The following is a 22,741-nucleotide window of genomic DNA, read 5'->3' as shown; positions in this document are numbered from 1 at the left end:
CTTCTGGTCAATAAAGCAGAGAGCTTATTGTATGGTTCCTATGGTATATATTTGTACATAGTTACCCTATCTTCTCTTAAGCTCTGCTTCTCTAGTGTAAGCTTGGCAAGTCTTTCATCATGAGACACATGAGGCATATGTCAGCTGCTGGCATTGTGTACTACCACCAAGTATCCTAGTACCTCTAGGTCGTTCTCAATCATGGTTTTGTTGTAAACCTATTAAGGGTATAAGTGGCCTGCATATTTTTTATCCCCTGTTACATTTATCAACATTGAATCCTTAGATGCCCAGAGCATCAGATTGTCCAGATCCTGCTGCAAGGATGGAAAAGATTGGCCTGTACAGTTTTGTGTCATTTGCAAACACTGATACTTTACTTGCAATGCCCAAGTCGTCAATAAAACATTTTAACAAATGTGGATCCCATATGTGACACCCATCTAAGAAACCTACTCCAGATAGACAATGTACAATTGACAACCATCTCAGTACACAGTCCTTAAGGCAGTCTCCTATCCATGTCCAAACAATATTAACCAGACGAACAGACCTTACTTATACTTACAGGCTTGTTATTGTCAGGCTGAGATCATGATTCATTGTGCAATACTGGGATTTCATTAGCTTTCATCCAACCCCTAGGCAGCATACCAGATAAAAATTAGTCTAAGAAAATCAGAAACTTGGCTAAAACTGAACTAAGCTCTTTAAAAGTGACCTGTCTCCTAGTCAGAAAATTAGGTACTTTGAAAATAAAGCTACAAACCCAAATTAATTTTTTTATTAAAACATCTATACCTGTTATAAATGTATTTACACATTTGAGCTGTCAATCTTATATTGCCCCAATACTTTCACTTTCCATTCAGCACTTCCTAGATATCACTGTACTCACAACCCCCCTTTTTTCCTCATAATCTATATTTGTATAGCCTGTCCATGATCATAGGCATTAGGACACCATAAAAAAATCACCTTAATAAAACTTCCAAGAAAATGGCACCCACCTGCTTGCTGTGATTGTAAATTCTAAAACTGCAAGAAACAAATAATTTAAATAATTTATGTAGGGCCTAATAATTTATCCTCCAATTTTTCAGGTGACGTTTTTAAGGGGAAAAATTAATTTTTAGAGAAAAAAATGTGAATTTTTCAAGATTTATTATGCTCCACAGCGGCTAAAAGTTCGAATTCGAAAATACTCCAGCTTAAACCTGTCAAAGTTATATAAAAGTCAATGTCAGATGTCCCTTTTTACAATTTGAAGATGCTTTTTACCTTCATGATGTTTAAGGGTTTTGGGTTGTTTGCCAAGTTTTTTGGGGCGACAATTAGAAAAGACTCACACAATTTTGTCGACCCTTTTCCCACACATGCTTTTAGGGGGATTTGTGGTTGCACATTTGGACACATTTTTTTAAAAATAAAAATGAAAAATAACCCTTTAGTGTAAATAAAGTAGCAGCCTTTTCTGTTTGCAACAGGAACTCTTCTCCCCTCAAATACATGAGGGATCTTTAAGCAGATGGTGCGCTGTAGCCCAAGACAAGAAAAAACACTCTGCAAGGGAATCCATTTCCCGGGTCTCCAGGATCTTTAAAGGGCATGTAAAGGCAAATAAATAAAATCCCATTTTTACTTTCTTTAATGAAAAAGAAACCTACTGTATCTCCATTATACTTTTATACTTTTAAAAAAGAAACCTGACTGTATGCAGTGAAGTTCTCCCTTCATTTACTGCTGTTGATAGGAATTGTCAGATAGTCCCTAACTGCTGAGCAGGGAAACAATCATACTTATGAACAGCAGGGGGAGCCCCCTCCTTACTTCCCAGCCATGCAGAACTCAAGCAGCTTTGTTTATGATGATCCCTAAGCAGCCCAGACCACACTGAGCATGTGAACAGTCTTTGTCTTGCAAAGATGTTTAACAAAGTTACAAGATGGTGACCCCCTGTAGCCAACTTTGAAAGCATAAATTAATAAGTTCATGTTTATATTTAGTATACAAAATACAGCATTTCTAGGTTTATTCTATTTTAGACTTTGCATGCCCTTTAAGCATACTTGTACACTTAATTTGCTTTCCACGTTACAAACCAATCTCTAAGATGTTCAACCCATAAAGCTTCAACCTACTAATTTTCCTCCATGACTTCCTCCTTTATATTAGGGGTTATTTACCCCTCGGTGTGTATCAAGAACTGACCTGGGGATAGTACTGAATTTTTAAAACAATTATGTTTTATTCTTTGAGATAAATGGATTATTTCATAATATAACTTAACCTTTCTAAATCTACCGTACAAGCAAAAATGTGTGTGTATTCCAGGAGATAACAATGTAATTAGAACATTTTGTAAATCATTCTAGATGTTCAGAGTAAAATAAAAATGCAATTTTTCTTATTAACTATTCTATCATGACAATTAAAACACAAAATGTGCTGAGGGTATGATTAAATCAGAATACTAATAAGGGACAGGTCATATTAATATCTCCTCAAATAAGGTAAAGTATACTACTCCTTTATGGGCTATCCACTAATGAAAATATTTAATTGGACATGGGTTGTAAATGAGGATTCCCAGTGGCATAAAAAGTGCCAAGGTTAGAACAACAATTAAACTAAGTAAAAAATATTCTTAACATAATCACCAGCTGTTTGACTTAACCCTTTCTTTCTCCATTTCTTTCTCTCAAAATATATATACACTGAGCTGAGGATTTATTATTAGTCATTGATCTATATGAAATAGATCTTAGGGGCGTATTTATTACTTTTTTCTTTGTGCAAGTTTGCCAGGTTTGAGGTGGCAAGTTTTGAATGAAAAAAAAAGTCATGCAATCCATGGAAGAAAAGACATGCAAGACTAATATATAATTTATGTTTTTTACATCATATGGCCAGAACCCCAGTTACGCATAATGATTAATCAGCCCCTGAGAAAGAGGCACACAAGGTTAATAAATTTGCTAGCCTAGAATTAAGTTATTTTATGAATGGAATATAAAATTAAATAGCTTAGATTATATTCTACTTCATAGTTGTTGGTTAATCTAACACTGAATTGCTGTTATCTGTATGAATAATGTTTGATAATTCATAAAATAAATACTGATTTACTTATGGTGATCCGAAGTGTCCCATCATCCAGTGGGATATCAGGAAAGCTGTTATCCATAGGAACATTTTACCAAGACTCGCTTTTGGAGTATTTTGGTTGGTTTTGCTTCTCTGTAAGATATTTGAAGAAAGCCTGCAGTGATACAGCCATCCTTATGGTATTTTAAAAAAATGTTTGGAGATCAATTTTGTTTGGTGAAATGTCCTTACTTTTTCTACTGAAGGGGGTTTATAATTTAGCTTTTGATGGATACTGTTTCAAGTGATCCAGTCTCTGCAAGTTTCCCCCATAAATGCACACACTGCTTTTAGATGTGTCTGTAATATGCTAACAGTAAATCCAGGGTAACTGAATCTCTACGTAAAATAAATGTAAAAATCCAGATTCTACAGATATTCAGAACTTTTATTTCCAAATCACTTGATATTTATTGTATGTAACATAATCTAAATAGATGTAGGGAGCCAACAGCAGGCATGCCAAAATCCCTTTTATAGTATACATGATGATCTTGACTCTTCCTGTAGTGAATATTTTATCTCACAGCTCCTTCGTGCATTTTAAAAGATGAATACATATTAAATTTAAGGAAATATTTTCTTACACATATTTGTTTTATTCTGTGTTTGGGGAAAAAAAGTTTACTGCCATCAATTTATAACCATCTTGAATCAATCAACATCTGTTTGTTTAACATAATTTAAAAGAAAAGAAAGATCTCCTGTTGTCTCTTTTATAAAAAATCTTTTATTCTGTGATCTTGGCAAACTTTCTAATTCTCTGTTTGAGCTTTCATATAAGAAGACAGTAAAAGTAGAATATCCTACTGCTTCACTTCATCACTAAAACCCCCAGTGGTTAAGTGAGTAGTCATTTTGATCCAAAAAATATAAAAATAACCAGTACACGTATTTTTCTATTAAGAAGAAGCATGTAGCAGCTGTAGTGACATTTTTCAGATTATGTGGTTCTTTGAGTTGACAATAATGCATATATACAATGCAGGTATATTTTATTTAATGCTGAATGCTTGGAATCTGGGGTTTTCCAGTTAAGAGCTTTTTCTGTAACTTGGATCACCACACCTCATGTCTACTAAAAAACTTTTAAATACTAAATAAACCCAGTTGCATTGTTTATCCACCAATATGGATCCATGCAGCTTAGGTAGGATCAAGTACAAGGTAACTGTTTTATAATTACAAAAACAGGAAATTATTTAAAAAAAAATGATTAAATAAGAATCATGATGAAATCTTTATATAATTTAGAGCTTTTTAAAGAGCATGTTTCTGGATATTCAAAAAGTTATACTGTGTATATTTAAATATAAATTGCAAAGAAAAGCACATCATTATCATTTGAACAGTCTGGGGCCTAAACAGTCCCCCGAGTTACCATACATGCCCAGATGTTTGGGTGATATGGTCAAAATCAGCCAAACTGCCTTACTAAAGCTGGGCTTGTTATGTAAGGTCCCACTGCACACAATAGACAGGTTGAAACTGTATTTATTTTATGTATAAAAGTATAAAGCTTTTAAAAAATATAGGGCCAGATACAATTTAGTGAGAAAAAAAATATTGGTATGATTTTTCATGTGAAAATTGGAGCTGTGTTGCCATCAAATAATTTTGCAAGCATGCCCTGTTAGAGTGACAGCTCACCTTAATCTACTGCTTTTGTATCCCTATATTGGTTTAAGCAGGCCTTCCCAGCTAGTTAAGATAGAGCACAGGTCACACTCTCCTCCAGATTGGAAGCATGATGGTGAGGGGGTTGTGAAACCAGACCTCTCCTGCTGTTGTGTAATATATAAAGATATAGAACACCAGAAGTTCTTGCTAAACAAAGCAATAAAAGGCTTTATTTTCTAGACACCACATGGAATATTTACAAGCACATGAAGTAGTATGGTAAAATGTCAGTTAGAGTCACAGAAAGCAATAATCTGTGACACCACTATGCAGATAGTCTGGTAGGTTTGAGGTGCATCTTCTAGGGTTTCTAGTCCAGATCTCTACAGCAGAAATGTATCAGGAAGAAGAATATATCCTGAATCCCTTTTCAGTTCTGTGGTCCCTTCGCCTAGGCTAGAAGATCCTACCTCCCAGACTGCCCTTTGTAGCTATCCCTGACTATCTCATGTCCTAGAACATGCTATAACAGTAGCTAGTCCTGCAACTGACTAAACCTTGTTCTTAGAGTCCCTGTTCCCCAACTTTCACTAGAAGGTGAGACCAAAGAGAGGAAGTGCCACCCTTTTCTAATCAATATATTACAGTGTGACAGGAAGTGGTCAGTATATGTAAATTAGAAATGTAAATACATGGGCTTCTGCCCAGTAATTAGGGAATAGGGATGTGAAATCATAGGGACTACCTTATGGGTCCTTATACATGTTTATAGCACCTTGCCTGGATGACTTCCTACTTGGCTTATATTGTTTCCTCAACAATTTACTACAACATTCCAGCCTGCCGTGTCCCTATTTATAGTGCTTTAACATCTGAGTTGGTACCACAGGTAATACGTTAAGCAATGCTACTTCCAGTGTGAGGAGGTGGACTTGTAAGATAATATTTAAAAGTGAATAATTAAAATGTCTAAAATAAAATTCTCTTTGAGGGTGCTGTAATAAAAGGCACTAAATTTGTCCAGGGGCTTAAGTAACCCAGCACAATCAATCAGCAGGTAGAATTTATTACATATGGGGGGGTTATGTCTAAAATCACTCTTTATGTTGAAAAGAACAGTTTACTATAATTAATTTTTACAGATGTCCAATACAGACTTTTTGACTTTTACATTTTACTTTTTCCACAGTTGTAATTGCACCTTTATTAAATCTTGCATAACATAAGATTGGGATAACTGTGGCTTAATGTATAAGTTGAAATAGGGACCTTCTATATAATGTAGGTATGTATTTTAATAAATATTCCATTCCTTCCAGAATAAAGCCAAAAAAATATAAAGATGTATATTTATCTACAGTGAACCAGGAGTTATTTAAGTAAAAAAACGAATTTTTATAATCCTCATATTAACCTATAATTCTTTGAATTGGAATGTTTACAAGATCATTTCCAATATAAGCCAGGTAAATGGCATAAATATTTCAGAGACCCAAATCATGTCCTGTGGCGTAGTTCCAGCTATTTGAATGTGTTCTATACTGAGTCTCTAATGAGTAGTTCTGAATTGACACTTCATGAGTTAGCTGATGATCACAACGGCAGATTTTTTTTCTCCACGCATTATGAGTCACGCTGATGAATTACACTTTATTGTATTGCATTTGTGTGCTTATATTAAAAAATGAAGTAATTATACTTTATGCACCTTTTATTCCGCTCTGGATACAAATAAAGTAATGCACTGTAGGTTCTCTGTGTTAAAATCTAGTATAATATTGAAGGGCATTTTGGAAAACAGATTTGCAAATGTTAATGTGAATTAGTAATTAAGCAGACAAACATGATAACTCATTTAATGTTATCTTTAATTACTAAGGTCACTGAGTTACGTCTTGTTTCACAAGAAATAGGAAGCAGCTGTGAACTAAATTCTGGAAAATTATAATGATCTGTAATCGATGGCAAGGGAAACTGGAGGGACATAAAACACAAAATATTCATTAAAAGTTTAATATGAAACAATTTGACTGTTCATCCACATGCATCTAATTCTTTGCTGTGACATGGAAATTTCCCCCAAGTCTATGTGCAAACCCACAGGATTCTTAATTCAAATAAAATAAGTTATAAGGCCATGTACACAGGGTTATTATTATCATTGCATTTTGCCATGTTTTAAAACCGCAATGATAGGAGATTGAAATGAAGGAGACAGGAATTATTCTATGATATCTATGGTGCAGTAACACATTGATTTAATTTACTGACAGGTAATGGAATATGGCAAACTCCATTTCAGCAGATGAGGGGCCTGCAAAATTTGCTTGCTTGGATCCTAAGGAGACATATAGGATAAATAATTAGGGATGCACCGAATCCAGGATTTGGTTCGGGATTCTGCCTTTTTCAGCAGGATTCGGCCGAATACATGTGCCTGGCAGAACTGAATCCGAATCCTAATTTGCATATGTAAATTAGGGGGGGTAGGGAAATCACGGGACTTTACGTCACAAAAGAAGATTTTATTCCACTTTTTCCTTTCCTGCCCATAATTTGCATATGCAAATTAGGATTCGGATTCGGTTTGGTATTCGGCTGAATCTTTGACCAAGGATTCGGGGATTTGGCTGAATCCCAAATAGTGGATTTGGTGCATCCCTATAAATAATTAATATGTCCCCTTTATTGGAGCTCCCTATAGATCTGCTACGGTCTCTTTCCATCTCTTTTCAAATGAGGGATGGGCTTATCCTAACAGTCCCAGAAGCACAGTAGGAAGGGGATAATCAGAGCCCTGCAGTAACACAAGTAATGAGAGGTTTCAGTTTCCTATCAGGTCAGCCTAGCTGCTGATTGGTTCCTCTCCTTTTTTCAGGTTGTGCAGGAAGGGGCTACTACTGCCCCTTCCTGCACAACCTGAAAAAAGAGGCAGCAGACATTGGAATAGATGGGCAAAAATGAATCCACATGAAACACTACTTTTCTAAGCACATTCCTTTTATATTTAAAAGCGTATCGTGCCTCCAGGAAATGAAAATGACAGTAATTATGGTAAAAAAAATTCCCTTGACATACTCCATATCAGCATTCAAAGGAATACAGCAAGTGTAATGCCTACAGCAAATGTAATGCCCTATTGTATATATGAGTTGAATACATGTCACACATTACACACTTAAACTCTCTATACAACTTTGAAATTGACTATCTAATGAGAGCGATAACCTTCTCAGAAAAAAAATATGCAGAAAACCCCAACCCCCAAACATTGACTGACAAAAACATACAAGCACAACTGTTGGTGGTGCAAACGAACAAGTTAAAAAAATCCACCCTATACCATGCTGTAAATATTCTGGAGTGGTGTGACAAGTGTGGCAGATTTTTACCACAGTTAAGTAAGGATAAAGCACAGCAATTCCAGTCATTAGAAAAGCGGATGGATCCATAATCACGTATCTGCACAAGGCCTTGTCAGGTATTGCTGAGATTTGAGCCAGGGACCTTTGGGTTTGTGGCTCGGTGCCATGACCATTTGACCAGGTGAGCAGCCTGAAGGGTTGCTCGCTATGTGTTACCTGGCCTCTGCAGTCCCAGCCCAGCTGCAGCCTGTTTAGCCTCTACAGCCCCAGCCCAGCTGCTGCCTAGTTGCCAATCAGGGCTGACTCTTCCCTATTTAAGGGCAGCACTTAGAACACTCCTTTCCAGAGCATTACATTGTTTCTCCCTAGTATTACGGCAGCGCTCCTAACTAGGTAGTTAAAGCTCTTGCCCCTTTTCCCTTATTATTGCCTTTGTCTGCCTGTCCTTGTCTAGTCTTGTCTTGCTTTACCCTACCCTTTACCCTTTACCCTTTACCCTTGCTTTACCTTCCCAGCCTTGACCTTGATCTGACCCTTGCCTATTCCACCTTGTACCTTTCACTGACTTCATCTTGTACCTTGCCGGTTCCTGCTTACTGACCTGCTCTGCCTTGTACCCTGTCTTATTGCTTCCCTAATCTCCCTCTGCTCCAGTCTCCCTCTGCTATCTTGCTATCCAGTCTCCCTCTGCTCCAGTCTCCCTCTGCGATCTTGCTATCCAGTCTCCCTCTGCTCCAGTCTCCCTCTGCTATCTTGCTATCCAGTCTCCCTCTGCTCCAGTCTCCCTCTGCTATCCTGCTCTCCAGTCCTCTCTCGCTATCCTGCTCTCCAGTCCTTTCTCACTTTCCTGCTCTCCAGTCCTCTCCCGCTATGCTGCTCTCCAGTCTTCTCCCGTTATCCACTCTAGTCTCCTTCTGCTCTAGTCTCCCTCTGCACTCTATCCCCACTTTGATCTGATCTACGCCCACACCGTCCTGCCCCATCCAGTCTGTATCCTGTCCTCTCACTGTCTTGTCCCCCGATCTACACCCTCATCGTCCTGTCCAGTCTGGTCTTGACCTTCGCCCGCTCCGTCTTGCTTCACTCTGCACCTGTTCCAGTTCGACTACGCTTTCATCTCCCTGTTCCTGCCTTTCCCTTTCTGTTCTGTGGACACAGCCAGTCCTTGCCTAAAGGACTTGCCTTCTCCCTTCAGTCTCTACAGCGCCCCCTACCTAATCCTTGACAGGCCTTTAGCAACACTATACATCCCTCTATCAAACTAAACTTACAATAAGATAGGCTGAAATAACAGAATAACTACAGTTCATCGACATTCCCACATTAAAAGCCACTGACAGTTTAGGACTAGAGAGATTGATATTAGCAGGAGAGTTCCTAGAGGCCATACAATCTTTCCCTGCTGGGAAGACACCAGGCCCAGACAGTATTCCCATGGAATGGTATAAGAAAATGTTATGCTTTGCTTATGCCACACTTAGTGAAACTGTACGATGGTATTTTAGAGGGGGCATTCCTGCCTGACACAACACACAGGATCCAAGAAAATGCGCCTCTTATAGGCTAATCTCACTAATAAACCGTGATGCAAAAATACGGTCCAAAATCGTAGCGCTTAAACCAAGACATACATGTATATGCACCCGATCAATCAGGTCTTGTACCAGAAAGGGCCAATGAAACTAACCTGTGACATACAAATATATTGATAACCCATGATAATGCAGGCGCAAGAGTGATCAGAGCTCTGATAATGAAAAGGCATTTGATTTGGTTGAATGGCTTGTAGGCAACACTAAACTCCTTTGGCTTTCAATCAAACTTTGTGAAGTAGATTCAGGTGCTGTATAACTCACCTGAAAAAACTATAACAACTAACCTCAACATATCAACCCCCCCTTCCGACTGCACAGGGGTACAAGGCAGGGTTGTCCCCTCTCACCACTCCTCTTTGCTATTGATTAGGATATGACAAGCTGACAATATTACTGGTCTCAAATTGTAGTCTTTAAAAGAAAAAATTTAATTGTCTGCTGATAATATCCTTCTGTACCTTGCTAACCCCCACTCAGACACACACAGTTTTCTGGTCTGAAGATAAAATGGCAAAAGTTAACTTTGTTTGCTATAGACAGACAACCAGAACCACTGCCACCATTACCGGATGGGCTACAGTGTAATGACAATTTCAAATACCTAGGGGTTATAATTCATCTAGACACCACTAAATTTGTGGAGCTAAATATAGAACCCCTCATTACATTCCTAGAACAAAAGTCTAAGGCATGGATATGACTCCCAATATCCCTAATGGGCCGCATCCAAGATGATCATTCTGCCAAAGTTCCTGTATGTATTCTGACAGACCCACCACAAGATACCTCCCAGGGTTTTTCTTAGGATTAGATCACAAGTATCTCAGTTGTATTGGAACATCTTCAACCCCAAAATTAGCTCAATGCAACTGCCCACATATGTGGAACGAATGGCTGCCCTTAACATGTTCCTTTACTACCTAGAGGATTCCTAGGCAGATACACTTGATACAATCCTTGACAACTTAGTCAAAGACACAAACTAATACAATTTAATTTCCTAAATATGGCCTATCTTACCCCATACAGGCTTCATAGAATCTCTCCAACCTATATAGATGAATGCCCTAGATGCCACCAATTCCCGGCACACTTCTTGCACATGGTCTGGACTTGTGCCAAACTAAGATATTGCTGGTCCTCTGTAATACAATATATAGTTCATGTCCTAGACCTTCCAATCTCCTTGGATCCTCAGGTAACCCTGCTTAAACTGATACCTGATCTGGCTCCAACTAGAACAGAGAGAACTCTAATATCAACACTGTTAGAATACGTTAAGAAATGTATTACTATCAAATGGAAATATCCAATTCCCCCCGAACAATCCATTTGGAAGAAATGAGTAGACCAAGCCCTACCCCTATATAAACGAGTATACACCAGAATAGGCTGCCCAGAAACATTTACAAAAGTCTGGTCACCCTGGGTAGACTTGACTACTACCCATATTCTTCTCTATTACTACCTTGGTTTGCACTGCTATGATGCTCAACCTTTAAAGGTGAAACAACCCCCTTATTAAAAAAAAAACCCTACCCCCCTACCCCACATAGACCCCCTTCCCTCCTCCCCCCCCCAGCCTAGCTGCTAACCCGGGCAAATGCCCTTATCTTTTTACTTACCCCTCAGTGCAGATTCAGGGATCGGAATTCACGGCAACCATCTTCCAGGTCTTCAGCAATCTGACAACGAGACCGGCGTGGCAACGCATGCGCAGTTGGAGCAATTTTCTGGTTCGCGACAACTGAGCATGCGCTGAAATTGGCGGAAATTGCTGAATCGTCGAAGATCTGGACGATGGCTGCAGTAAACTCCAATCCCTGAATCTGCACCAAGGGGTAAGTAATCCGTGATATCCGTGGATATATACATATTTTAACCGTGCACCCCGATCACATATTCTGGTCTTAGAGTGTGGATATTCATTGAACTGATATATATTTATGAATGGCAGATATGTATCCCCCATCTTTAGGTTCTGAGCAGTGTCGGACTGGGGTGCCTGGGGCCCACCAGAAAACTTCATCTCAAGGGCCCACTCCCCAGTACAAAATACATAGTACCATACAACACCATTGTACTAGTATATTATCCACCTCCCCCCCCCCCCAGGAGTGCTTCAGCAGAAAAATGGGAAGTAACCCTGTTAGATATGAGAATAGGACTCAGTAGTAAAAATCCCATTACGACTCCTTCAGTTACATTGAGTAAGAGAAACAACAGCCTGTCAGAAAGCAGTTCCATCCTAAAGTGCTGGCTCTTTCTGAAAGCACATGACCAGGCAAAATGACCTGAGATGCATCTACACACCAATATTACAGTTACCAAAAATACAATTGGTTCAGGAATTAAATTTTACATGGTAGAGTAAATTATTTGCAGTGTAAATAATTTAGAAATAAAAACTACATCATTAAAATCAGGAAAGAATACCATTAAAACTAACTTTTAGTATGACCCAGACCCTGATGTGCTGGTGCTGCTGAACTGATGTGAAGATTGCACGGCCATAGTCCGTACCAGTCCAGAATGCGTAACTACTTGCCAGCAGGCCCTGGTACAGGATGGGCACCCGGGCCCCCCTGTCAGGCCCTCCCCCTATGAATTCTGTGACAGACAACTTCTAAAAACAGATACCATTATAGACTGCTAGGTGGAAAAGATATGGAATCTCAGGAAATGCCTTATAACTAGTGCAAATCCGAACAGCTGCCCCTATTAGTTCTAACTGTTACCAAATAGCCAGTATCTGATTCCCTACATAAGTAAACGGAAAGCAAATTGAGGTATTATAAATCAGTGATCTCGTTAGGATACAAGCTAAAGCAGGGCTTGCTCATCATACCTCCTCGATTTTTGTCACCTCTGCAACAACTAGCAGCAAGCCCGAAAAGAGCAGCCCTCGTTATACAGTCATAATTTCGGCTTTTAACGTCATCTCTATCCCTCCGAGCCAGAGAGTGTAAAACATATTTCACTATAACAACAAATGTGTTAGCGTTAGGGCAGGCGCATTTAGAGTGGTTAGAATTATCCCAGATCCATGCACAACTACAACTTCCACTGTTCTGCTAGGAGCTTGATTAAGGTAAGAATTCTGGGTGATGTAGTTCAGAAACATCTGGAGGCCAAGGCTATCAATCACTAAGCAAATCAGATAAGGTATTGGGATTATTACACTTGATATATGATCCAGCAACCAGTGACAGCTCCTAAACACAAACCAGAGCTCTAAGCAAACCCCTCCCCTATTTCAGTGCAGGGGCAGCACAGACACTTGCATGGAGTACCTGGAATACAATGAGGCACTTATGTTATCCATGTCCCCTTGTGCAGTGCAGAAAGGCTCAGTTTGCTCTTGCTTGCTCCCCTCCACTGTTGACATCTTCCAGCTGCTGAGAACTGAGTGTAAGGTAAGAAAAGATATGAGAAGACAGCCCCCACCAATAAACCCACACAACCCTCTGCCTTCGGTGGACTGTCACAAACACATTTACTCCTCCCAAAGTAAGCCAAGAGTTAACTCTCCGTTTACCTGCACATTCCTATCCTACCCTAGCTGTCCTGACTGATGACACATTTAATAGAAGGGGACAGCTTTACTTTGGCTACTTCCTGCCTCCCTCACTGCCTGTAACATAGAATCTTTCGTGCAGGCACAGTGCAGCCAATTGCCAGCAGGAATGGATAGCAGGGTCACGTGATAACAGAATCTTCAGCAGCAGCCTCGACACCAACAAGAGGTACTAGCAGCTAACTATGGGCGGAAGCAAAATGGACACAGTCAGCGAGAGGAGGTGGGTCCACTGCCACTTGCATTTACCGATTTTAGTGAGTAATTCTGATTTTAGTGAGGCCCACACTGTCAAAGTCAAAGTAAACTTTATTGTCATCTCAGCAGTATACGAATATACAGTGAGTTGAGACGACGTAGCTCCAGCTAGTACAAATCAAAAAAAGGCACTTAAAAATACACAATAAATATGTAAACATGAAATGTGCAATATATTGGCAGAAATTGGATATATACATGTGTAAACCTTTAGAATTGTGCAAATAAATTAACAGTTCACAAAGTTAAGTTTACAGTTCAGGTGTGTCTGGAATGTAGTGGGAGGATAGGCAGTGAGTTGAGGAGTCTGATAGCTTGCGTCTGCCGGATGGGAGCAGCGTGAACAGTCCATGTGAGGGGTGTGTGGAGTCCAGTGCAATGCAGGAGGCCTTTCTTACACAGCGCTTGTGGAAGATGTCCTGCAGTGATGGAAGATTCGCTCCAATGATGTTGCCAGCTGCTCTGACAGTCAGCTGTAGACTTTTCCGGTCAGCAGAGCTGGCACTACTGTACCAGATGGAGATGCAGCTCGTCAGGACGCTCTCTATTGTGCCCCTGTAGAACACTGTGAGGGTAGGAGGTGGAAGGCTAGCCCGTTTTAGTCATCTTATATATATATATATATATATATACATACACACACACACATAGCAGCATATAAAAACTGCACTAAAAGGACTATTGAAGTGAAAAAAGTGTAACTATACTTTTTTTCTTTTGTTATGCCTTATGGTATCCAAAGCCATGAAATAAGTTTAAGGTCTTTTTCTCTCTTGTATGCAGTCTTCAGGTGGTGTTGGGAAATACCTCTTAAAGACCAAAAGGTTGTTTAATTGCCCTCTTCCTTCATAGTTTGAAGATTGGAGTAATGCAGATTAGGCAGGACTAGTTAGTTCAATTTGACTATTGACCAAGACAATCATGAAATTGTATTCACCCTTTTGAAGCCAGAGGATACAGTTGATGAAAAAGAGGTTAATATTCCGATACGTTTGTATTGGAATTAATTTTTGTTTTAGCATATGTTATATGTTGATTTCTTTTAATGGATTCTGTGAGATGAACTTTTTTTTTCAAAATGCATCTGTGAATAGTGCTGGTCCAGCAGAACTCTTCACTGAAATCAGTTTTTCAAAAGAGCAAACTGATTTTTTTATATTTAGTTCTGAAATCTGACATGGGGCTAGAAATATTGTCCATTTCTCAGGTGCCCCCAGTCATATGACCTTCAGTCACTCTTTACTGCTGCATTTGGAGTTGGAGTGATATCACCCCCTCCCTTTCCCCCTCAGCAGTCAACAGAGCAATGGGAAGGTAACCAGATAACAGCTCCCTGACACAAGAAAACAGCTCCTTGGTACTAGCACTCAGTAGTAAAAATCCATGTACCGCTGCAACTCTTTCAATTACATTGAGTTGGAGAAACAATAGCTTGCCTGAAAGCAATTCCATCACAAAGTGCTGGATCTTTCTCAAGGCACAGGGTCAGGCAAAATGACCTGAGCTGACTGCCTATACACCAACATTAAAACAAAAAAATATACTTCTTGGTTCAGGAATAAAATTTTATATGTTGCAGTGAATTATTTGCAGTATAAACAATGTAGTTTAGAAATAAAAACTACACCATTAAATCATGGCAGTATTCCTTTAAAGTTACAAGTTAAATATAGTTGCTTTTATTCTGCTCTGACACAATAGCTCTACTGATAATGGCACTCTTGTAGCAAAACCTGTCTCTTAAACATTTGTTTTGGATGCAAATTAATTCAACATTTCTGTCAATGAGCAAGAGTGTGCATAAAAAAGAAGAATAATGGAAGAATCAGTGATAATGCCTTGTCAGAGTTTGTCTCTGTGCTGTTTAGGCAAGTCCCTTGCTCTAATCAACATCTGTCACTATGAATGTTGTCATTAGTTAACTCAGAAAGGAATCCCATTCCAGTATGGAAAACAGGAGTAGCACTGGGACAAATGACAGGAACTGACATTTAAAAAAATCAAGAGGTCGATATCAAATGAAAAGTTAACTAGTTGACTGGATTGTATGAATTCTTACCATGTGCTCAGTGAAGACAAGGATTTAATTGAAAATGTATAAGGGTTGTACTGTATGACTAAAATATCTTGTGAGATCATAATTAGTGGTCTGAATTATGTCATATATACTGTATGCCCTTTAAGACCTCATTATTAACTTTTCACTGTGAATTCGTATTTATACTCTTTATACTTGGACAAACAAGCGCAGCTTTTTTATCCTACTACATAAATGGTGTGTTGTGTTATTGTGATGACTGAAACCTATGGAACACCAGAGTGCATATTTATTATCATTCATAGACTGTGTTCACGGTAGTTGATGTAAAAATCATTATTTATTTTAAAAAAAAATTGGAAAAAAAATCCAGATAAAAACAATGCAAGAAAACACAAGAAAGGACCCACTCATTTTTTAACATAGATTACCCCCAAACCCATCCTACAAATAATAATATAATAATATACAAATATATACAAATAATAATAATAGTAATAAATCTGCTCCTGGAATAAACATGTATTTCATCTGGTGGATAATTTCCCTAATTCAGCACTACTGCCTCCCATTCAGTTGAACGGTGTATGCATGACAGAATGGTGCCGTTACAGAACAACTAAAATGTTAGGCTTGTCAAACTCAGAGAACAAGAATGACAAAAATTAGAGGGTATAGTAGAGCTTCTCATGCACTGTCTGGAAGAAGAACTACACTATTAGCAAGTCTTTTTATTCATCTTATAACAAGGTGTCATTAAATGTATCTTTCAGTGTCAGTGTTTAAAATGTATAATTTATATTATAAATTATAAGTAGTCACAAGTGCTAGGACATAGAATAATATTTCATCAGTTTAAAGGAAAATTTTATGTCAAAGACTGGTTGGCTGTTTAATAGAAAATGGTGGAATAGAAAGTGGTGGAGGCACAGAGTATAAGAGAGAGAAGGACTTGCCGCCAAGCTGCATCTACTCCCTAATTTGAGTACTGGGTTTGTGGAAGATTTGGACAGATGATTAAATCTCCCACATGTGACATCCCCAAATGCCCTGAGTGTCAAAGTGGGTGAGTGAGCAGGAGGACACGGATCAACCTAGTGGTGCCTGAAATCCAAATCCAGCAATGGGTTCATAATTCCTACAAACTATCAAATATTCATTAAGGATATTGTAGTCTATTTACGTATGATTTATCTTTTAAAAAACATTAAATAATTGAGACTGATTTTTCAAAAAAGCTAACCAATTTCCTAATTAACTCTTCAGAAAATGCACCATATTTGACTTGTTGATTGAGTAAGCTGAGTATACTTGTACATAGATATTAATTTTCTGTGTACTATAAACAGATACAATGAGGGCTTAATGTATTAAAGCTTCAACCTCAGTTAGTAACAAAAATGACTATGTGTCACTACTATTGATGATACATGCTGGTGGGGTTTTCTTGTGGTAAACTTGGCAACCTTGCCTCCATTTTTACATTGAAACCATGTCTTTTGTTTGGTTCCTTTGACAAATCAGGGCTCAGCAATGAACCAATTTCTACCAGGGCAAAAGCCCTTGGCAAACAATAAGCTAATATTATTGCTGGTTGGTAAGGTTTATTGCACTAGTCAAGTTAAGTAACTTGCTTAAGACTTGCTGAGTAATCAATGAAGACTTTTTACTACTCATCCGAGCAGCTTCTTCAGTTCAACTGACTGGTGTGGGAAATTCTCGGCATATAAACTCTCCCACTAATCCATTCACAATGGCACATTGCAACTCTTCAAAAAGGTGACATCTGAACACCTTCAAAAAGGTGACATCTACTAAATGAACGGGTCAGACAGATCAACTTTACCATTGATGCGCTTAAGCAGAAAGTTGAACATCTGAAACTGAGTCTGGCAAAAGAACTGTCTGATGGAACCCTGGAAAGGGTGTTTGTGTTTGTTGAATGTGCACAGATTGCCCAACACATTAAGAGTAAGGAGTGACAAATAAGCAAATTCACCACGTTACTGTCACGAAGCAGCAGTTGGAAAAGGACTGAAGAACTAACCTGGAGGCAGAAAGATGAGACACCAAAGAACACCAAAGACACGTGGGTTAGGAACCTATCAGATAGGGTACTAACTCAGCTGGAAAAGGACGTGCTAGCCAAGGGGTTAAACTATGCAGTGACACCACGAAACATCCCAGTAGTTGAACTCATCACAGCCACAGAATCTGCTATCAAAAATAATCACTTGAACAATGAAGGAGCAGAACAACCCCGGCTAAAAGTGTCAGCTGCTTTAGCAAGTGCCAGAACACCTCCCTTTAACCTTAGTACACAAGAGAAGAGAGCACTCAGTTCTCTGAGTAAGGACCTGAACATCACTATCCTGCCAGCAGATAAGGGGAGATGCACAGTTGTGCTCAACACAACTGACTACAACTGCAAGATAACCACTTTACTCAGTGATAGCAATACATATGAACCTTTAAGGAAAGACCCAACCAGCGGTTACAAGAAAAAGGTAATAGGTTGCCTACAACAACTTGAAAAGGAGAAAGCCATTGATCGAGTTTTATACCACCACCTGTACCCCAGAGAAGCCACACCATGTTTATACGGACTCCCCAAGATACACAAAGAAGGAGCCCCGCTAAGACCCATTGTCAGCAGCATAAATTCAGTGACATACAACATTGCAAAATTCTTGGCTAACATCTTAGCCCCGTTGGTAGGCAATACAGTGCATCATATCCAGAATGCCAAAGAGTTTGTAACCAAGATTCACGGCGTAACACTAGAGGCAGAAGAAACAATGGTATCATATGATGTCACTTCTTTGTTCACATGTATACCTACTACAGAGGCAATTGAGACTGTAAGAAATCGACTGAAACAAGATAACACCCTCAGCAGCAGAACGAAGCTCAGTCCCAACCAAGTATGTTTGTTGCTAGAGTTGTGCGTTAACACCACATACTTTATGTACAAGAACCTTTTTTATAGACAGAAACATGGCTGTGCAATGGGTTCTCCAGTCTCTCCTATTGTAGCAAACCTGTACATGGAGGAAGTGGAAAGGAGGGCCTTACTTACTTTCCAGGGAACTACACCAAGTCACTGGTTCAGGTATGTGGATGACACTTGGGTTAAAATCAGATCCAATGAAGTGGCGGCCTTTACAGAACACATTAACTCAGTGGACAATAACATCAAGTTCACAAGGGAAGATGTCCACGAGAACAAACTTGCCTTTTTGGACTGTTTGATATGCATCCAAGAGGGGGGTAACTTGAAGACGGAAGTATACAGGAAACTCACTCATACGGATCAATATCTGTTGTTTGATTCCCACCATCCACTGGAACACAAACTGGGTGTCATTAGAAGTCTGCACCACAGGGTGGAAGTTGTGGCAACTGATACAGAGTCCAAAGACAAAGAGCAAAAACATCTTAGAGGAGCTTTGAAAGCGTGTGGCTACCAAGACTGGGCCTTTGTCAAAACAGCAGCAACCAAGCCCAACAGGAACACCAATAGAAATAACCACCCAGATACACAAAGTAGGTGAAACATAGTCATCCCATATGTAGCTGCAGTGTCTGAGAAACTCAGGAGGATTTTTAACAAACACCACGTCCCTGTGTTTTTCAAACCTAGCAACACACTGAGGCAAAAATGGGTACACCCAAAGGATCCAACCCCTAAAGAAAAACAAAGCAATGTGGTATACGGAGTCCAGTGTAGTGAGGAGTGCACAGATCTATACATTGGGGAGACAAAACTGCTCACCAAGCAAATGGCTCAGCATAGGAGGGCAAACTCTACAGGGCAAAACTCAGCTGTCTTTCTACATTTAAAAGACAGGGGACACTCCTTTGAAGATAGCAAGGTCCAAATATTGGATAAAGACGACCGCTGGTTTGAACGAGGCATGAAAGAGGCGATTCATGTCAAGATGGAGAAACCATCCCTAAACAGAGGTGGGGGCCTTCGACACCACCTGTCTGCAACATACAATGCTGTTCTAACATCTGTACCCCGGCGGTTTCAGAACACTTCACACGTCCATTCATGCAACTCTCACAAGTAACACCTCTTTCTAGGAGTTGCATGACACATTGGATAATCTTATCACAGTAACTACACAGAATCTACACCTCTGTGAATTTCTTCAGATGTCACCTTTTTGAAGAGTTACAATGTGCCATTGTGATTGGATTAGTGGAAGAGTTTATATGGCGAGAACTTCCCACACCAGTCAGTTGAACTGAAGAAGCTGCTCGGATGAGTAGTGAAACGTCTTCATTGATTACTCAGCAAGTCCAGTTGTTTTTAGATTTACCTATACTAGATATACCATGACCTGGATGAATGAAAATCTTTCAAATCATAACTTGCTTAAAGTCATATGGGGCTAATTTGGTAATCTAGCCCAGACCTCCCAACCTGCTCATTGAAACAGAAGTTACTCATTTGTAAGCTTTAAAAAGGAAAACAAATTTTAGAATGCAGTACCTGTAGTAGAGCAAACCCAGATACACAGATTGTAAATTATTTTTAGATAAATATGCCCTCACACACCAAAGGGACATAATAAATTCTGCCAAATACTTGTTTTTCTGATACAATATATTTATATTTGTATTTTTACTAAGCTTGCAGTTATTTTTCTAAAAGCAAGTATATGTATAACTGTTGTGGCACACCATTGTTAGATAAATTAATAGTTTGCCGTGTTGCCCCTTTTTTCATATGTGAGCTTATATAGGGGGAGTACCGTATTTATCTGTCTCCTCCACTTTTTCATGTGGGGTTTTCTCTTCCCATCCAATGCATAAGAATTTTTCCACCATAGTAATGCAAAATTTTAATCAAGGTGTGAGTGGTCTTACTTGTATTTGGGAGATCCTCTATAGCATCTAGTAATACCGGCTTTGGTTCTGCTCCCAGATCGTTTACCATATACCTTGCTATTTTACCCCAGTATTTTTTAATGAGAGGGCATTCCCACCACAAGTGTAGCCAGTGAGCAGGGGTCTGATTGCATCTATGACAAGCATCATTTTCCCTTTTTCCTATTTAAAATAACTTTTGAGGTGTTATATATACTCTGTGCAGGAGCTTACATTGAATAACTTTGTCTCTCCCTGAGACCAGATGACAATATGGGTCCTCAGTGGCGTCTTCCCATTCTTCTTCAGTTAGGTTGGGTATATCTACCTGCCATTTTAGGTATAGTGTTTGGAATTTCGAATTCTGACTACTCATAAATGCTTTGTATATTCTGGATATCACTTTCGTAGGGGAGGCACTCCATGTCTGCTCCTCAATTTTGTTGGAGTGTGAGGGTAGAGATAGGGTGCCAAACTGTTCCCTAAAGGCATGCCTTAACTGTAAATAGCGATAGTGCATAAGTCGGGGTGGTGTCATATTTTGCTGCAATTGAATTAAAGTGGAAAAAGTGCCATTCACTTGCAGTTGTTCCAGATACTTAAAATTACGCTGTGGCCAGTATATGAAGTCCGGAATTTCCTGAAAGTGGGATAGGCTAGTATTACCCCATAGTGGTTGTTTAGTACTTATATAGGGTGTCTTTCTCCCCATACATTTCATCACCTGCTGCCATAATTTAATTGGGGTAGTTATAGTGAGAATTTGATCTGGCGTATTTTTCCCTGACCTATATGGGTTGTTATGTAGGGCTTCCCAAGATCCCACTGTTAGAGCTTGGAGGATTAATAGTGGGCAGTCCGTATCTGGATTAAACCAGGCCTGCAGGTATGAAATTTGCAAGGCCACATAGTACTGATGCAGATTTGGGAGCGCCAGGCCACCATATCTTTAGGTAACGTGAGGGTGTTTAAGGCAATCCTAGGGGCCTTATTTGTCCTAATTATAGCATCAATTCTACGAAATAACTTATTGTCAATGTATGTGGGGCAGTTCAGGAGAATGTATAGAAACTTAGGCAGATATATCATTTTGATAACATTGGTCCTCCCCCAGAGCGTCAGTGGTAGGTTGGCCCATTGTGTGGTTGCTAGTTGATCTATCATTCTCTGGGATCAGGTCTATTGGAAGTAGGGCTGATTTCTCTTTATTTATTGTTATGCCAGTGTGCTTCCCATATTCCGTTATTACCTGTAGTGCATGAGTTAGGGAGGGGCCTGGATTTTCTAGATAAAGTAGTACATTGTCCACATACAACGATATTTTTTCCTCTATAGCTTGTAACGTAGTCCTGTTAGCTTGGGACTGCCTGATTAAGAGTGCAAGGTGTTCAATACTTAATGCAAACAGTAGGGGAGATAAGGGACATCCTTGCCTTGTACCTCTCCCCAGTTTCACTCTCAGCGAGTTTACCCAGTTTACAAAAACAAATAACCGTATCCATTTTATGAAATCCGCCCCAAATCCAAACCGTTGTAGGACTGCCCACAGAAACTCCCACTCAACTGTGTCGAATGCCTTATTGGCATCTAGGGATACTAGAATCCTGGAGCCTGCATTCTCGTGTCTGAGTTGTACGTTTGTGAACAAGCGCCTGATGTTCCCTGTCGTGGTTTTTCCAGGCATAAAGCCAGCCTGATCTGGGTGTATAATATCTGGAACCACCTTGGATAGTCTTGTGGCCATTACTTTCGCCAGAATTTTTCACATCCGCGTTCAACAGCGAGATAGGTCTGTAAGAGCTGCATAACTGTGGGTCCCTACCAGGCTTGGGTATGACCACTATCTGAGCATCATAAAAGGAGGGTGGAAGTTCTTCCAATGCATTTCTTCCAATGCATATGCGGTGTTGTAAGTTTGCTCTAATCTAGGGACCACCTCTTTAATAGCCTGTTTGTGCCAGTCTACTGGTAGCCCATCTGGACCAGGGCTTTTGTGAGGGGTTAATTGTGTAATTGCCTCAGCGATTTCTAATTGTGTTATTGGGTTATCTAAGTAGTTCTTTTGCTGATTTGTCATAGAGGGGAATTGGATAGTGTCTAAGAAGTTATTTGTTTGCTCGCTAGAAGTTTCTTTAACTGTTGCATATAAGGTTTGGTAATAGTCAGAGAAAGCACTGGCAATGCTCTGCGGGTCAGTGATTATTACTCCTGAGGGCGTCTTGATTTGTGCTATTGTTATGTGTGGTTGATCATTTTTAACTAG

The 22,741-nt window shown here is 39.4% G+C and overlaps 1 pseudogene; it reads left to right on the top strand.

Moving 5' to 3' along the window:
• The first annotated feature begins 13,489 nt into the window (after positions 1-13,489).
• On the top strand, positions 13,490-21,825 carry LOC108717412 (annotated as a pseudogene).
• Positions 21,826-22,741: the final 916 nt, after the last annotated feature.

Source organism: Xenopus laevis, chromosome 5S (assembly GCF_017654675.1).
Source record: "Xenopus laevis strain J_2021 chromosome 5S, Xenopus_laevis_v10.1, whole genome shotgun sequence".
In the NCBI taxonomy this organism is placed as follows: Eukaryota; Metazoa; Chordata; class Amphibia; order Anura; family Pipidae; genus Xenopus; species Xenopus laevis.
Note: the sequence above shows the minus strand (reverse complement) of the source record. Positions and strands in the feature narration are given on the sequence as shown.